Below are 17,119 nucleotides of genomic sequence, written 5' to 3' on the forward strand. Positions count from 1 at the left end.
TCTTATATTTTAATAAAAATAACCAAATCAATAAAATTATAAAACAAGGTAAACAGAGATTAAAAACATGCAGATCGTCTGCATAAAAATAATTATTATTACTTTTTTTTAAGGTAATGAAAAAAGTAAGCTTAGTAAGGAAAGGCTTCAAAGAGGATAAGAATAAAAAATATTTATGAACACTTTTGCAAACTCTCACCCTGCGTATTACGCATTTCTTGCTCTAATTTGGGATCGCCTTTTGGGAAATCTTCGAATATAAACTTTGGAAATGTTTTGTTTTTTTTTCTCATTTCTTTTTAAAATATGACAATGAAGAGACGCTGAGTAATAATATTACTTCATAATAAACAACTAATTTAGTTAATTAAGTTAAATATTTTAATTTTTTGGTTAGCTTTTATTTTAAATTAGGGTTTCCATTAAATTATTTATTGTTACAAGAAACTTGATTTTTTTAACTCATTGTTTTATACATTGAGTTGTAGATGTTTGCTTTTAAAATTATTTGTAAAAAAGTTTTGCTTTATAAAATATAATGAGTGACTTTTGCTGAGATGTAACAATTTTTTCCAAAAAAATTTATTTCAAAATTTTAAGCTTTGATTATTTTCGGTTAAACTGAAATTGATAGAAAATATATTTTTCGCCGTTTTTACCTTACGGTATATTGCTAAATTTTATTGCTTATGTTATAAATCTTAGCAAATTTTGGAAAAAGTTGAGTTACTTTGCTGCAGTCATTTGAATTAAAATTTAAGTTTAACAGTTTATTATTTATTTATGATTTTTAGTAATTATAGCACAAAAAACACTTATTTCTTTATTTCAATAAAAAAAATAATTTGGTTGGACAAAAATACAAACTTGAATTTAAAAATACATTTTCAAGGAAAAAAGTTTAAGGTAATAAAAATATAATGCTTTTTATAGTAGCTTACTATTATTAACTTTTAGTTCAATTTATTTGTTTTTATTTTCTTCAATTATATATTTTTTTCAAATATATTATTTTTCAATCTATCACAACTTAGGATCAACTAATATTACATATTCTTAATGAGGTTTAAGTCTTCGAATTGAGGATACTGTAGCCATTGACTTTATTTTCTTTAAACCAAGCCATGATACTATCGTGTTGAAATATGTTTTTCACAGGCATTGCCTTTATTTATTTAAATACATGGCTTTCCTACACATATGTTAGTGAATATAAATATAAGTAAGCGCTTTGCTATTTGTTACACTTTCACTAAGCCTAACAAATAAACTTAACTAACTTAATTTTTTATTGGTAACTTTACAATCATAAAAAAACGTTTAAAAACTTTACAGAAAGACTATAGAAAAATGAGGACAATAAAATACATTTCCTAGCAAAATAGTGAAAAATATGTTATCATTAAAATTAGTTTGTTAAAATTTACCTTGTCTACATAGTAGGCAGAGTCTATTAGATTGCTAATGATCTTATAAAATAAAACTAAATTATTTTGATGACACTCCAAGGACTTAATACCATAATACTTATAATATAATAATACTAAGTTATCCCAGTACTTAACAAAAGTCTAATGCCTATTAAAGCGGATATAAGTATATTTACAAACTTGTGTTGTACCTTTTCAGTTTGGTCAATATATTTGTGATACATCGGATTTCAAACTACTGTCGCATATTCTATAGTTGGTTTAATAGTTGCACTGTATAACAATATTGGTGATGTTTGATTACTGAAACCTTTTGTAGTTCGAGATATAAAAGATCCTGTAGAACAATGTTTTCTATATGAACATTGAAGAGCAGATTGGATTCCAATGACACAAGTAAATCTTAAATATACTCTACATATGTTAAGGTAATACCTCCAAGATAGATATCACATTTTTTGTATATTTAAACTGGTTTTCTACGAAAGAGTATCGACTGAAATTTTTCTGGATAAATAACGAATTTGTTTAAGGTACAATACCCTGAAAATTGGAAAGCTCAGATTGGGGGGCAAGAAAATCTAATACCTGCTTAACTATTACGATGATTTTTAAATTACCTGCATATGCAAGATATTTTCTGATTAAAAACAGAGATGAATGTCATTTAAAAAAATTGAAAGCAATATTGTTCCCAAATGTAATTCGTTAGATATTTTTGAATAATGTTGAGCAGGGCCTCGTTCACGACAAATTTCTCCAACTTTATAAAAAATTTAGGGCGATCAACCTTATCAAAAGCCTTAGAAAGGTAGGTGTACATAGTTTATGTTACCAGTTTTTCAACATTCTCATTTACACTGTGAATAAATGGTATTAAGTTGGTTATTATTGATGGTTTTTGGAAAAGTCGATGTCGGTTAACGCCGATGGCTTCTTTAACCCTAAAAAATAATTGCTTTAATAGTAAAGATTTGAATAGGTTATCAAAGTATCTAAGTAGGAAAATTGTTTAACGAAATCGATTTCTCCAAATCTGAATACAGGCACAATTTGAGTTATCCAATCCTTCCAAATATTGGGAAAAATACTACTGGACAAACATTGGTTGTACAAGATATGTAAAGGCCCCCGCACAAGCCATGATAGGACTTTGTAAAAAATTAAACTATCTGTACCAAGTTTTTTTTAAGATCCACAGATATAAGTGCAAATTTAACTTTTAAGTAAGCTTAAGTTAAGTTTAGCGTAAGCTTTTAGTAGTGTTTTTGTTGAAAAAATGACCAAAAATATTTAGTGTCCTTGACAATGTTTTTTTCGGTTTTGTAAACATACTGCCTATATTTATTGCGTATAGTTTAATAGCCTTAAACTGCCTTTAATTAGGCTGATTGTATACTTAGAAAACCATAAAGGATATTTTCTCTTGTTGAACTTAATTTAAGAAATATGGTTGATGACAATGTCATCTGAACTGCATAAAATCTTTTAATAAAAATAATTTTTCTTACTGAGTTAAAGTGATAATTTCATTTATGGCGTCATAATTGGCATTACTGAATTTTCAATTTGTATGAGTTAGTAGCAATATTTTTCTCCGATAGTAATCTAAAATTTATTGTTTATTACTGCTTTATGACTATATGGAACTAATCTATTTGTTCAGAATGTTTAATTACATAAAAAAATTCATTCTAGGATATCCCAAATCCTCAGAAACATGCTATCATGAAACGTCCACCATAATCCAGTTGTATTTTATTGGATGTGTTTTTTTTAAATATGATGCTAATGATAAGAAGAGATTTTGTGCTGACATGAATAAAGCCTTAATCTGATAATTTTCTTCTTTTTGTGTTTGATTTCTCCTGGAATTTTTGAGGTATTTCTTTGTTTCTTAGAAAAATAGTTACTATAATCCTTAATATAAATTAAAGTTATTTATAATGGAAGTCCTGTAAGTATTACATCAAATTATGATTTTCCTACAGCCAATAAACCAATTATGAACAATGTGAGCATTCTAGAGTTAGTTTAGAAGAGTTAGTTAGTTTTCAAACAAGTTTAGTTAGAATTTCTGTCTTTATAATAGTGGAATATGGTAAATATTATAGTTAAAAATATGCAAATCATACCCACATAAATTATGCAAAGAAACTGAATACACAGATCGACTGTCTTTATACAACGACCGTAAGCATAACCGTTTATCTAAATATACAGAAGGACCGCAGCGCAATTTTACCGCAAACAATATTGCTTATTTGCCCTGCAACTATTTAAACGGCAAATTGAATACTGCAATATAGCAAAAAGGTAGGAAAATTATGTTGTTGAACAATATCGTTCCGCTTCCGCGCAGATGTTTAAAATTAAACCGGGCGGCGGCGATTCCAATTTTAAAATTTGCATTTGAATGCGAGAACAATTTATATGAAAAATAGGTTCCCATTAAATCGTACACCCCGAGTAACCTGAGCTTTGCAGTTTATTTTCAGTTCTGTTTTATTTGCCTGTCAGGTTTTTTAAAAAAAAAAGTCCCTATAATATATTTTTTTTATTTGCATTTTTTAGTTGAAATCTTTGTTAGGTTATATGAAAACTGCCAGTTTCACAAAAATAGTGACGTATTTGATTTGCCAGCCGCAGAATTATGAGTGTTTAATTTAAAATCCTTTTTTAGCAGTTTTTATTTCAACAAAATAAAAAAATTTTTTTACTGAATACTAAATTTTATTTAGTCAAGAACCAAGGTACAACCCTTAATGAAAGTTTGCTATTTCCAGCCCAAATTGAAAATATGTTATTAAAATATATAATGAAGGCGACGGAGTCGAGCATATAAGAAATCATATCAATAAGGACATACCAATGGTTTCATCTAGCTATAACGTAATTATTAGTTTCCTTTAGATTTAAAAGAATCTTTTAAATTAACATTTTATAATGGTTAGTAGCCATAATGTCAAAGAGGAGCATTAGGTCCAAAAGCTCACCTGTTACTTAGCACTTATTTGGATGGAATCAAGAATTATATGTGGCTTCAGAAAAAAAAATTAGAAACTAGATTGTTCAATCACCTTTAGACTAATATACATACACATCTTTATTAAAGGAAGAGAAGCATCTAAGTTAATAACTGAGAGGTATAAGTGATTAAGTAAGAATACTGAGTGATGAGATGGGATTTTTATTAATCGAATTCTTGCAAAGTTTCAAAGCACAATGTTGTTTCATATTTCTTATAATAAATACTGCTACCTCTATTGTGTTTTAACAGCAATATTTTTCAGTAACTATTTTTTCTATTAACTAAAAAAAATATTAAGGATTTAAAGCATATTTTATTAATGAAGGAGTTTTAGAAAAATTTATATTTTTTTTCTTGGATAATTCAAAATATTAGGAATAAAAAAAAACTAAATATAATATTTCAAAAGAAATATAAATGGCTTCTTTGAGTTTTGCGTATCGTATAAATTCCCTAAATTTAGACCTATATCCACAATTTCTTGTAATACTTTTTATAAAACGATAATTTTACGCTTTTAGCACTTAGTTTATACCTTGCTTATTCATTAGCAAGGTATTAAATCTGATTCTTAAATTAATATTTATTAAGTTTTTTTTTGTTTTTGATTAGGTTTTTGTTATGGGGATTAAACAAGGAACTTCAAATAACTGGATATATATTACCGGCTTTTAAAACGAAACCTGTTTATTTAATTAATAAATATATATAGTTAATAAGCGTTACCAAAGATACAACTGAGATGAGATATTTGCATTTTTTTTGTTACTACCGCTTGGTTTTATGTAGTTTTTTTTTTAATTATTATAATGATTTTAAATGTAGTTATTTGTTATCTGCTCTTAGTTTTGGATCTTAGCTTTCTTGAAATTAGAAGTTATTTTTCTAAATTTAATTAGGATGAATATTTCTTAATTTTATTATATTTGTTGATTAGTTTAAATGGTATTAATGTAATGTAGGTTTGTTAAGAGGCTGTAATTTTTATGCGCTGATAAGTACAAAAAAATTACAGACATTAAAGTTATAAATTATCTTTTTTTTTTAATTTCGTTAATTTAAACAAAAATATTTTCATTGGAATTTATGATAGGATGTCATTGGGTTTTGCTTCTAAGCTATTATATATAAAATTCAAATTATCTAAATATATATTTTTTAATTTATATTTTAAATAATGGTTTCTAACAACTTATTTATTTATACAGTGTTTTCATTTCAAAACGATCCACCCTTAATAACTTTCTAAAAAAAGATATATATAAAGAAAGATAAATGATACATGAGAAATTATCTTTTTTTATAAAAATGTTTTATTGTCATAATGTATGATTCTCAAATGCATAAAATGTACCTTTTCATATATTTTATTTTAATGCAGCAAAAAAATTAAACAAAATTAGTTGAGGAGTATTATAATATATCTCTAGACCCTATTAATATGAAAACCAAATAATGCACGTTCTTTTTTTACACGTCACGATCCATGAACATCATGATTAATAGAGAGATTACTTATAATAGTGCCTGATTTAAATATGATTAATCTTTAAAGTTTTAGTCATTAATAAATTATAAACGTTGCTACGATAATAAAATTATAGTTTTAAAACGTTTCGAGCATATTACGACACATGCTTGTCTACGTGGCGTGATAGAACATTTCAATTCCGATATTTTATAAAGAATTACAGCCTTCCGGTTTTCCAAAAAATATATTTATCAAAAGGTCAAACTCTAAAAGAAATCAAATAACAAAAAAAATTACAAAAGATACACGTGAAATAACTTTTGAAAAATAAATACAAAGTCAAAGTGTCACTCTGAAGTTCACAAGTTATTTTTTATGTTGTCTGCTTGCCTAAGAGCAACATTAGGCCTAAAAATTTGAATAAAACTATGTATGTCAGATATAAATAAGAATGAAAAGAAACCAAAGTGTGTAGTTTTCTCTAGAAAACTACACATTTGGAGGAAAATTGTGATTGACATGTAAATGACTTTCAGAAGCTGACCTAGTTTCTGTGACATTACTGTTTTTTTTTCAGTATTAGGTGCTGATGCATTTGATTCTTGTTTACAGTCCTTTAATCTAGGGACTTTCATCTTGCAATTCAGAAGATCTGCTTTTGGATTTAACTTTTAGAGTTTTTTTAACTAAAAATCTCTCTAAATTAATCTGACTTCGCAAATCCACAAAAAGCAACATCATTGATATGTTTGCCTTTCTTTGTCCTGGTTCATTAACCATATATATAAATATATACTTACTACAGGATCTATTGACATTAGTTGATTTGACATCAGCAAACCCGACTTTTTTGACAATTTTTTCGTCTTTAATATATTCTCCACCGTCCCATCTGAAAAAATCCTTACACTGAAATAGATAAAACGTGCTATTCAATTACAAAATTGAAGTTATTTGAATATAATATTCAAATGTAAATGCATAATCTAATTGGATAAGATAGACTCTTTTATACAGTTTGGTATAGGGCAGAAAGCAATTACAAAATTAATGAGCACTGTCTTTTAACATTAATATACAAATAAAAAAAACTAATAAATTAGCACAAGCATTTACAGAGAGAACAAAGCCAGTTTTAAAAATAATTAAATTGTGCCTATAATTAATTAAGTTATGTTAATTGTTGTTAGACTTATTTACATATTTGAAATGTGTATATTCAAATATTTAATTTCCAAACATAAATGCTAAAAATAATTATAAATAAGCCCTGTACAAATCTTATTAGTTAAACATAATTTTTGGTGACTGACATATTATTTATTTATTAACTAACTCTTAAGTATCAAATTTATTTATCAACTAATTATTAAATTACCTGATTTTATTGATAGTTTTTTCTTATTTTTAACTCTGAGATATCTCAAAACTACGTTAGAAATTACTTATATAATAAATTCTAATATAAGCCCAAAACTTAATTGAGCACGACAGATATTCTAAGATAATTTATATAAAGAAACAAACACAAATAAAACCTTAAAATCGTTATTATAGTCAAACGTTATTTTACCAAACATTATTATGTCATCAGGTTATTCTTATAAAAAATTAACAACCTAAATAATTATTGAACTGACACGATGATTAATGGCTTTTGTGACATTATTTATTAATGTAATAACACTTATCTAAAAAAGAAAATATTTATTATTCTTATATTATACGAATAATCTTTTAAGTTTTAAGTATCCTCAACTACCTAATAATATAAATATTTAAATATTAAATTCAAACCTTAAATGGATGGACAAAATTTTAATATATTTCATTGTAAGGCAGGCAACAACTAAAAATAAAAACTATTATTAATTTTTTTTTTAAATCCATTAATATAAAGGAGTAATGACCCAAATTATTGTTTAACAAATATGATGATTAATGATCCCCGACAAATTATTTATTTATGTGTTAGTATTAAGCGTTTATTTATTATTAGGTGTATGTCTAAAATAGAAATAAAGTTGTCAAAGAATTAGATTTTTTTGAAAGAGCAACACATAATTTAAATAGCAAATTAATTCTATTAGTTAAAAAATTAATAAAATTTATTAGATGGCGAGAATTTCTCCTTTTTACATATTTTTAATAAAACCTAATTGAAATAATTCAATATGCACAAAAAAGTATAAAACACATTATGCTTTTCGAATAAGTATAAAATTTTTTCATACAGGAATTGTATGTAAAAATAATTTTACACTTTATTATAATTTAATTATAATACTTATTTTCATAAAAAAGCCTCTTATGCTGTTCGACTTATACTTATATTTGAAATGTATATATAAAGGTATTTAAATAAAAAGATTAAACGTATATATATATATTAGATAAAAGCTAAAAAATAACTAAAAATCATTAATAAATATTCCAGTAAACACCTTTTTAGCAACAAATTAATTTATCAACAAATGAAGGTATTTGTTACAAGAATTTTATTTCAATAAGCAGATTTTAAACTAGGGTAAACTTTACAATAATTGTTTTAATAGTTTTTGCTTAATTTTGTGACCTAAGTACCCAAAAATTACATTAAAAAATATTGAGATTTCAAATTCTAACATAAGTTCTAAACTTAATTGGACAAGAATTGTTGTAGGGAAATTTTAATATATTTTTAACGAAGAAACAAAATCAATTGTAAGCCTTAAAATTGTTATTACTGTTGTTCATTAATATTATAAAAAAAAATAACCGAAATAATTGTTTAACCAACACGATAATAGTAATGTAATATTACCTATTTTTATTCTTCTAATCTACGAATAATATTTTAAGTTCTATGTATTTAAGAGTACCCAATAATATAATTAAATATTAAATGCATAACTTAAATGGATATATTAAATTTTGATGTAAGATGATTGATTGATAACTTGGGTTTAAGATAAGAACAAAGTTGGTAAAGAATTAGATTTTTTTGGATAGAACAATACTTCGTTAATTATCAAATTAATTTAATGAATAAGAAAAAAAATAATAAAATTAATTTCTTAGCAAGAGTACTTTTAATATAACTTAAACAAAATAGTTAAATATATTAAAACCGTTTATAAGTTAAAATACTCATTACTTAATCGAGCCCGCATTGCCATTTGAAACCCGAAACTTCCTCTTCTATACTAGCAAGAAACTCCCAAGATTAGCGATAGCGCTATTATATAGTATATAGCTACTATCCCAGAAACGAACAGCGGCACATAACTTCCTGTCAAGTTTGTTGCGAGAACGTACACAATTAGCATTATCGTCGGAGAATGAGAAACTCAAGCAAACATATGAAACGTGTCTGGCATTTACGTATAATACGTTTTGCCTACATGCCTTCCACGTTATTGTTAGAAAAGGTAATATAGTTAAGATATTGTCTCGCCATTACGACCGAGAATTTTGTGCAAATTGCTCCGGTGTTCCGACAATGGATTTTCTTAATAGTGAGGAAAATTTGTATAGGAAAAGATTTTCGACTACATTACTTAAAGAAAAAGATATTAATATTATAGGTGTCATTTATGGACCACCAAAATTCAGTAGTGTAGTAGGCATTATTCTCAATTCCTATCAAAGTATTAAAAAATATATATAATATTTACATCTTTGTATGATAATATTTTTTGTATAGGTCAATTTAATATAAACCTTTAACACTGTGACAGAAATATAATTTTGACATTAGAGAACCTTTAAATTTAAAACAAGTGGTCAGTGAATCCATTAGAGTAATTAAAACGACTTCTTCACTTATCGACTTAATATTAACTAATTTTGAACAAATTGTCAATAATGGTACTATAACCCGAGATTTTTCTGTTCATTTTTGTATTTATTGTGAAGCACAGATTTCTCGATCCAGTTACAAGCCCAAGACTATTACATAAAGCAATTTTTAAGAAATAAACTATAAACTCTGTCAACATGATCTTAAATCAATTCCGTTTAATAACATCCGCATCTTTAATGATGCTCTAATTAACCTTATAATATGCCCTTTTTAACATTATTTTGCACGTTATTTTTATATTTTGGGTAGTTTTAAATATTTATTTTTATAATAAATATACAAATAAATATTTAAAAAAGTGTATAAAATTAAATAAATTTTGAATAACATTAGGTAAATTTTTCGTTCAAGCTTCTTTTTGTTCTATTTTGTACATAGTTTAGGTAAATTTGTTTTTATAATTTAGGAAGATCACAGCTTGCTTCTTGCAAGTTGCAAAATCTGATACATTTGCATTTATTTACCTTTTTACTTTCTCGTTTTGTATTGCTGCTGTACTTAATTTTATAAAAAAACCGCTTTCATTTAAAAACTTTTTTTTATAGAGACTTTATCGAAATATATAAAATGAATGATTTTCTTTCAAAGAGTAGCTCATAAAATTCGAATAAAACTTTTACAATATATTACGAAAATTTTCACAAATACACAATCCAATTAATAGATACAACTTAAAAGTTATAATATAATTCATAATACGAACTATAGATATTTTAACAAAAAATAACGTGATTCTTTTTTTTTATATTATCTCAATTAAATAATGAATCCATTAGAATGAAACGAAAAATTTTACTAAACCACAAATTAGGCCGGTGTTCAAAATTTTTCATTTCCTACATTAATGCAAAGAAAAAAAAGTTTTTGTTTCCTTTGTAAATAAATAAATATATTATTCTACTATAAGGAGCAGAGGAGCGGAGGAGGCACAAGCAGTAACTATTAGGAAATTAAAAATTGTAAAACAAGTAAGTCGACTTTCAGGTGATTATATTTTATGAGAAGTGGCCACTACGTAAACTGATAATTAAAAATTATTAACAAATGCACTTTAAATTACTTTATCAATAACTTTTTAAAACTATTATAATTTCGTGCAATAAACTGTGTTAGTTCAATATTTAATTTCTTTTGGTTATGACTTCTCTCAATTAATTTTTTTTTTTAATTTTGCTGTAAGATCTTAAGAATTTTTAGAAGTAAAAATAAAATATTTCTTTGCAAGTGAAATTTGTTCTCATTCTGTTGCTTCTTTGCATTTATCAGACAAAAACATAATTTTAATTACTAAATTTAGAAGAAAAAAATAAAAACAAGTTGATTTACTATAAATATCTTCTACCCATTATTCATGTATTAGTTAAAAAATTAAATAAATAAAATTTAGTGCTCTGCTGTTACGATCTATTTTTTTTACTAGACACTTACATATGTTTTTAAATTATTTTAAAATAGTATTACAAAATAACATGAAATTTCCTTAATTATGATAGACTTAGTGAAGAAATATCTGTGAGAAAAAAAATTTTAATAATGAGTAAATTTAGTAAATAAAGTTACATTTTTTTGCTAATTTATTCACAAAATATTAATAAAAACGATATAATTAAAGCAGAATAGAAAACTGTTTTGAGATTAAATAAATTATAGCGAATGATATTACATTTAATTTGTAATTTATGAAGCGTGTGATTACATTATTATTATTTATCACAAAGCTACTGAGAATAATATAATAAAACAAAATATAATATTAATGAATACATTTCATAATAAAGGTAAACTATGTTATTATAAATATTTCTCATTTGATATATCTTTAATTAAAAATTATAATATTAGTACAAATAGTCCTATTGAATTTCAAAAATATTTGGGTTATTAGGAATTCTTGCTAAGACAGTAATAATTAAATATATTTTTAAGGTTCTAAAGTAACTATGATATGTTTTAAAAAAACTTACTTTATTGAACATTGTATTTTGTTAAAACATTTAATATATTTTATACTAATTATATATGTTACACGTAAATTAATATCCTCTGTGATAATTATAAAATAGGATTTTAGAAAGTCTAATGAAATTTAATTTAGTAAAGAAACCTGAAAAGAGAAAAAACTTAGACTTGAGAGCAATTTTATAAAAAATTATAATTTTGCAACACACTTTTTGACTAACAATTTTTTCCCAGAAATTCGTTTATATAAAATGTAAATGAGAATTTATTTTCGATGAGGAAAAACAAGTTTATTAAATATGAATTGGTAATTAAATATTTGAATAAATATGTGTATTTAATTTTTAATTAGTTAAAACATTTAACTTACATCCACTATTTATTAATATTCAAGTATAAATATAAAATTAATGAATTTAAAAAGTTCGGTTTAAACTGCTGACTTTATAAATAAATCTGACAGAGAGAGAAGTTTTAATTACCAGGAATTTTGACGAATAAATTTGACTGAACTAAATGTTTTTTTTACACAGAAAAAGGTTAGCAGTATATTGCTAAAAAATTTCAACATGACCTGAAATTTAGGTTTGTTCTTTTGTGAAATTATAATGATTTTCATTCGTAAAAAACAAAATAAAAATTACAAAATTGCTTTATACTACATATAGATTGAAGTATCAATAATTAAACATAGGCAATTACGAGCGCTCCATTACCTTTTTTAAAAATGATCAAGACATGTCGCATTTACCGCAGAATCTTATTTGGAAAGGATGATTGAGTGATATGTCGTTGAAAAGAACTTTCAATTGCCTTTACAATTTTATTTAGTATGATATAATATATGTACGTACTTTCTTAGATTTTCGCATATATACTTTAAAAGATATAATAAAGTAATTACCATATAATAGATTATTTTATGTCAGGAAGTAATGTAAGAGTACTGGAGGTTTCAGTTTTATTGACTCGTACATTTACATATAACTTTCCGGTTATTGATCAAATCAGGTCACCTAAAATTTTATCGGATAGTATAATTATAGTAACTGTTAGATCACTGTTCCTGATTACGATTATTACAGTTACTTGCCAATCGACTTAAGGTATACTTAAAAAAGCAAAGAACAATCATGTGACGCATATTTTATTTAATAGTCTATTATTAATAGGAGATTTAATATTACATTATAAAAATAGTCCAAACATCGCGGGAGGCTTACTAAGTATAGATAGTTAGCAGGCAATTGATCAAATATATCATAACTACCTTTGGTAAATTATTTAAAGTGGATTTAATAAAAAAATGATAAATGTTAGAAAAATGTATATATAATATTAAGTTCAACATTTTGAGTTAACGATTCAGTATTACGTACGATTACATTTTTTAATTAAATTTTTAATATAAGTGGTAGACGAAAATTACTAACTGTATAGAATTGTAGCCTTCGCTGATGATTATATAATTATAATAATGATTTAAAGGTACTAATAAATTATAATAAATCCGAAATCATTCTGTTTATTAAATACGAATCTAGCCGCTTGCATTTAGATAATTTTGTCGCAAAATAAAGTATCAAAATTTAAAATATGCAGGTCTACAAACATTTTAAAGATGATATTGGTTAATAAAAATTGTATGAGTGTTTCAACAAAAATATTCAAAATTTGCCAATAAGAACTCAACCTAGGAAATTTGAACATAATCAGAAAAAATTGGCTTATTAATATTTATGCTCTTTCTAAATATATACAGGGTGTCTTTTATATATTGCGACAAAATTCAGGAACGTGTTCTTTGGACAAAAATTCGCAAAAAAGTTCCTATAAACATAGGTCCTAAACCTTTTAGGTTTTAAGCTACAGGGTGGTAAAGTTTTAACAAAAAAATGATTTTTTTTCGATAACTTAAATACCCTTTATATATTTGTCCAAAGATTGGGTTGCAGGGTCTATGTAACCAGAGCCATTTACCAACATACTTTTAACATTTTAATGTTCTCCAGTGGCGTGTGTGCGGGTTTTCCGCTGAATAATTTTATAAAGAAAAATGGTATGCCACTGGTTTTTCTTGTATTAAAAAATATTTTTAAATTCCCCGTTTTATTTGCAACATTTTTGATCCCCTGGACTTTGTCTGTTAGATGTACAGTTTTCGCACAAAATTTGAAAACCATGGACATGTTGCTCAGATTTGATTAGACTTTCTTTATTCTAGTAGGTAATTATTCGTTTTTTTTAGTTTATTGCAATTTTAATAATAAATAATAAAATTTTTATTAATTAATTTAGTACAAAAGCCAGCCCAATTTAATAAAATTGTAATTGAGGATTTAAAACTTTTGCTTCTGCAATCTTTAATTTAAAATACAAGTTTTTAAGTGATAAAAAAATATTTCATTTTGTATTATTTATTTAAGTAATATTATCATTTTTACAAAAGTTGTTCAAAGTGTGCTCCTCCAACATCAATACAAGCATCTAATCGACGTCGCATTGATTGGCGGACACGTTCAAAAATTCCTGGTGTCTGCCGAATTATGTCACAAGACGTTATAATGCGATTACGCAATTCCTCCACATTATCAATTGGATTTCTATAAACCAATGATTTAAGGTGGCCTCACAAAAAAAAATCCAGCGGATTTAAGTCGGCAAGGGTGAATACTTCCCCGATCTATCCAACGATTTGGATACGTAATATCCAAATACTGCCGAGCCACTAAACTAAAATGGCCTGAAGCACCGTCATGTAAAAAAAACATTTGCTGTCTCAGCTGAATGGGGATATCTTCTAGCAACGCTGGTAATTCATTTTCAAGAAATTCTTGATACATTTGTCCAGTCAACCTTGCTGGTAAAAGAAATGAACCGATGAGAAAGTTTTCAATAATGCCGACCCATACATTAAGTAAAAACTGGTGCTGATGACGATTTTCTGCCACAGCATGTGGGTTCTCATAATGCCATATGTGGTTATTGTGAAAGTTCATAATTGCGTCGCTGGAGAAATTAGCCTCATCGGTGAAAAGTATTTTTCTTATAAACGGTGCGTCTTGCCTTATGCGTTCTTGCATTCAACGACACAAAGCCGTTCTTTTCGGACAATCGCCTGGCAAAAGTGTCTGCACCCACTGAATATGATACGGGTATAAAAGGTTTCTTTTAAGAATATTCCAAACTGTAAAGTTACTAATGTGTACCGTCTAAGCAATTTTTCTAGTGCTTGTGGTGAGTTTCTTAAAGCTGCCGGTTTCACTTAGACATTGGTGTAAACGCGTAAACATGGAGTGATGAGGAATAACGCGATTCGGGTAACGTTCAGCATAAATACGCAAGGCTTTTCGTGCGTTTCCGTTAGCCAGTCCATTAATGAAGTGCATATCGCACATTTCATTATTTATGTAATTATTAGCCATTTTTTTAACAAATTAATCTTGTCAACTGGCGGAAAGTGACTATGATTGAAAATTTAAAATATCACAAAATCTTACAAATATCAACTTTATCGTGGGCAGAGGAAAAATGTGGTAAAAAGATTAAACTCTTAAACAAGAATGTGATTATCGTTGCGGCGGCGTTGTCCGTAGTTACGTTAAAAAAAATTATGTTCACAGGCTACTTCGCGATTTTTGAAGCGTGAAATATTAACATGTTACTCACATGTCACTTTCTTTAACATGTTAAATAAAGTGACATATTATGAACTACAATGAAATTTACTTTTAACTTACTAAATTTAAAACTTACTTTTTACAACGATCATAGAAAAAATAAATTTTAGCGATCAGTCAAAGTAGAAAAATGTTTTTTAATTTTTTGTGCAAAAACCGTGCATCTAACGGACAAAGTCCAGGGGATCAAAAATGTTGCAAATAAAACGGGGAATTTAAAAATATTTTTTAATACAAGACAAACCAGTGCAAAACCCGCACACACGCCACTGGAGAACATAAAAATGTTAAAAGTATGTTGGTAAATGGCTCTGGATACATATACCCTGCATACCAAAGGCAAAAAATAAAAAGGCAAATATAAGAAATGCCAACTAGAAGTGGAGGATTGAGTCTAATAAATATTGCAGTTAAGGTATTTGCATTGCTTTTATAAACATAATTTCAATCATGGACAATGCAGTTTAGCAAAACATGGTATAAATCCGTTTATAATAATATTTTTAATATAGAAAATAAAAATATAAATATTTTATTAACTCGATTCGATAAAATAATTAAATAATTATTTCCGTACCCACCTTGATAATTCAGACTCGCAGTTTTCATTTTATTTCACTACTTTAAAAGCATTTAAAGTGTTTCCCTAAACTTTTAACATATTCCAGAAATTTGAAGTAAATCAACTTTTTCCATAGATTTCAAGCTGGATTTAATGCTTTTTGGCTTGTCGGTACATTTCTTCTTTATTCCAGGAATTTGTGATTATATTTTACTTTATTCCATTCAATTTCAAAGTTTCAATCAATTTTTAATATGATTTCAGGAGTTTAAAGCCAGTTAAATTTCCTCACGAAAATTTACAGTCATTGCTTAATTTCTTCTGGTTTCTTGGGGGACTTTTATTGTCCTTGAACCTCTGAAGTGATTTTCCATTTATTCCAGGGATTTGGAATAATATTTTACTCATTATTCCAGGAATTTCGAACCAGGTGCTATTTTATTCCAGAGGCTTTAAGCAATTCTCAGTTTTATTTAGGGAGTTTAAAGGCATTTAAAGTTCTCCCAGAGATTTCCTTAAACTTTTAAAGTCATTTTCTATATACATATTTTAAAAACTTGAAGTAAATCAAGTTTTCTACATGGATTTCAAGCTATTTTATTGATATCTACTGAGTTGTCGGTACGTTTCTTCTTTATTCCAGGAATTTAAGATCAGTTTTCACTTTATTCCTGGAATATTTGATTTCGTCCAGGTATGTGAAGAATGGAGAAAAGAAACCATGAAACTGGAAATTTTTCGATCATGGCATAAATAAAGAACGAAACGTCGCCAGTTTTTGGTAAAATAAATTCAATTTTTACTTGAAGCTTTAGAGCTGCTAGAATTTTTCTTTACTGAATACCAATAATGTTAAATTTGAATTATATTTCAGTCTTTTAAAGTGATTTCTTATCTTATCATATTAGAAGAGAGGTAAAGTAATCAGCAATTTATAAATTGCTAAACAAAATTGAGCGAAAATCGCAGTTGCAGGGAAGTCACTTCTTTTTATCAAACAACTTGGGCAGGTTAAAATGTATAAATTGAGTAAAAGGGCAATTGGTATCGTTAATGTAGCACTATGATATTATTATGTCAAATTCGGCAACTGTGTTCTTAAACGAGAACTTGGGAATAATTTTATTTTAGCAATAGATATA

The 17,119-nt window shown here is 26.3% G+C and overlaps 1 protein-coding gene and 1 long non-coding RNA gene across 3 annotated transcripts in view; one reads left to right on the forward strand and one right to left on the reverse strand.

The window, feature by feature from the left end:
• Positions 1–3,706, reverse strand: part of LOC126748461 (uncharacterized) — a 118,315-nt gene extending 114,609 nt beyond the window's left edge. Inside the window, exon 1 of the long non-coding RNA XR_007664711.1 lies at positions 3,570–3,706. This is a non-coding gene — a long non-coding RNA (uncharacterized LOC126748461). The remainder of the gene's footprint in view (positions 1–3,569) is intronic.
• LOC126748396 (lachesin) overlaps positions 1–17,119 on the forward strand; it is a 776,345-nt gene that overhangs the window by 294,134 nt on the left and 465,092 nt on the right. The gene's annotated exons all lie outside the window — the stretch shown is intronic.

Source organism: Anthonomus grandis, chromosome 2 (assembly GCF_022605725.1).
Source record: "Anthonomus grandis grandis chromosome 2, icAntGran1.3, whole genome shotgun sequence".
In the NCBI taxonomy this organism is placed as follows: Eukaryota; Metazoa; Arthropoda; class Insecta; order Coleoptera; family Curculionidae; genus Anthonomus; species Anthonomus grandis.